This window comes from Onychomys torridus, chromosome 1, assembly GCF_903995425.1.
Source record: "Onychomys torridus chromosome 1, mOncTor1.1, whole genome shotgun sequence".
Taxonomy (NCBI): Eukaryota; Metazoa; Chordata; class Mammalia; order Rodentia; family Cricetidae; genus Onychomys; species Onychomys torridus.
Genome location: NC_050443.1, coordinates 179,543,466 through 179,546,256, shown reverse-complemented (window position 1 = coordinate 179,546,256; position 2,791 = coordinate 179,543,466).

Genomic DNA, 2,791 nt, shown 5'->3' with positions numbered 1-2,791 from the left:
TGGTCTCTCCTGCCCCAGCCTTCCACCTCCCAGAATTCTCTTCTCTCTTGTCCCACCTATACTTCCTGCCTGGCCACTGGCCAATCAGCACTTTATTTATACAGAGCAATATCCACAGCTGTGACTGAGTGCTTGCTGGGACTATAGCCTTCCCAAGCATGAGTGAGCTTGTGACTGAGTGCTCATTAATACTGCAGGGTGAAACTCAGTGTTGAACTAGGCTTTCTGCTCAAAGCTCTGATTTAGTCAAGCTTGCAGAATGAACCACATTCCCAAAGATCATTTTTGTCAGAGAAATAAAATACAATAAAAATCAATGTGAGTCCTAAAAGGGATGTTTCCTTTTTAAGTCTAATTAAAGGAGATGTGATTGAACTAGTAAGCTACAGTGCAACTTACAGGTCAGTATTCAGTGTCTTTTCCTGTAGCTTTTATATACTCAAAAGACTGCTTCTCTTTTTAGTTCTGGGTTAGACTCTTGCAACTCTAGGGTGGGTTGTGGTGTCAAAAATTTAAATAGGATTTTTGTTTCTCAGATCTTCCATCTTTATGTCTTGCTCACAAATCTTTTCAGTCTCAGGATAGCAAATGTAATTTTAAAAAATAAGATTTGGATTAATATTTGATTTTATAGTTAAATACCTTTTAAAAACCATTGTTTACAAATTTAGAATATTCCATGTTCATTCTTAAGTTCTTTCATTAACTGAATGGTAAAAATCCCAGTATATACTTAAGTGGCTTTTTATATATTCAGTGAACTTAAACCCACAGTGACTTGAGTTATTAAATGGTCCAATGTTCTACAAGTTCAGTAACATTTCACATTTAAAATCTGAAGTATATGTAAAATGGCAATAAGCCTTCCCAAACAGAAGACTGTCATGGATGAAGGAATTTTGATTTAGAATAAAAATAGTCCTGAGCAAATCAGAACTCATTGGTCACACTGATTTAAAAATCATATGATTAAAGACTTTTGATTGAAGTCCTAAGAGTGTTGTTTTAACAAGTCAAGTTTGTAACATAACAAATCTGGTTTCTTTCTTGGCCTCAAATAACAATACTAAAATTTTAATTGTCATGGTAATTTCATATTTAATTTTAAATCTCCTCAGAGATAAGTCTATTGCCATCCCAGGTGGGTTAGTCACCTGTGCTAAGAGATTTTAGACATGATAGGGTAAATTTTTGCTAAATATCTTGATGTATCTCACTGAACTTTGTTCTGTGGCTAAAATTTCCTAGGCATCAAAACTGGAAACTAAGAGTAATTTATTGATCATTAGGAAAATGCAATAGAAAGCACAATGGCATACTGTCTCACAGCCATTTGCATGTTGGTTATCAAAACAAACAATTGAACCAACAAGAAATAACAAGTGTAGGCAAAGATTTGGAAAAATTAGAGCCTTTGTGCACTCCTTATAGGAATGTACAATAGCACAGCAGTTGTTGAAAACAGCGTGTTAATTCCATAAAAACTTTAAAGTAGAATTATTATTTAATTAAGCAATTGCACTTCTGGATGTACATTCAAAAGAATAGAAAGCAGGAGCTCAAAGAAACCTCTTCGCTTCCATGTTCACAATAGCTAAAAGGTTTGAGGAGTCTAATTACCCACTGATGGGTGAACAGAGATGCAAAATATGGAATTCTGTTTACCTTAGAGATGAAGGAATTCTAACACATACTACTACAATGAGAGTAAATACTGATGAAACTTTAGTAAATGAGATAAGCCAGTCATATATAACCAAAAAATAAATTTCACCTCAAATACTGTAAAACCATATTAAAATGTCCAAATTCATAGAGACATAAAATAAAATGGAGGTTTCCAGAAGATGAGAACAAGGGGAGAATGCAGAATTATTTCATCAGTACAGAGCTTTAAAATGATGAATATGGAAAGAGTTATATTGTATTTATTTTACCATAATTAAAAATATTGCCCCCCCCAAGCTGAGGACCGAACCCAGGGCCTTGTGCTTGCTAGACAAGCACTCTACCACTGAACTAAATCCCCAACACCTAAAAATATTCTTAAAATTATAGTAAAGGGTCAAAAACATTTATTAATAAACTTTATCTCACTGATGGGGATGTGAACAGAGAAGGGTAATCCTTATGGGGGAAGGTAAATGGTTCCACCACTTCAGAAAACAGTTCAATGGTTTATCAAGTGAGTATAGGACTAACTTACAGCCCAGCAATTCTCATCTACAATGTTTCTGCTATATATTTAACAGAAATGAAAACAGATGTCCATACAAGAATTTATGCACAAAATCACATGGTCATTTTATTCAGAATCACTGAAATATACAATCTAGTATTTACCAACTCAAAAGGATAAAAAATATAACACATTATTTACACAAGGGAATTTAGTTTATTCAGCCATAGAAATCAAGGACCTTATAGTTTCTGCCCAGCAGGCAAGAAGGAAGTCATTATATCACCCTAAGATGTTAGAACCAACAATGGAGATCTGTGAGGAAACTGGGGTTGCAAGACAAACTATTGCCCTCAAGAAAGACAGGCAGATGCAGAGAACCAAAGCTTATTGGAGCAGAAACTACCATAGAAACCAGTCATAAAAACCTGAACCATGATTGGTGATTATTAGGGTTCCATGGAGAAAGTATGATAGTTAAATCCTACCAGGGACCCAGTCTTGAGGGGATGCTTCATACTCCAGTGGGTTTAACTACCAGGAGCTTTGTTTATACTACAAAGGTCTAAGAAAAAAAATGCCTGGAGGATTCCAGCAGATGGGGCAGTGACA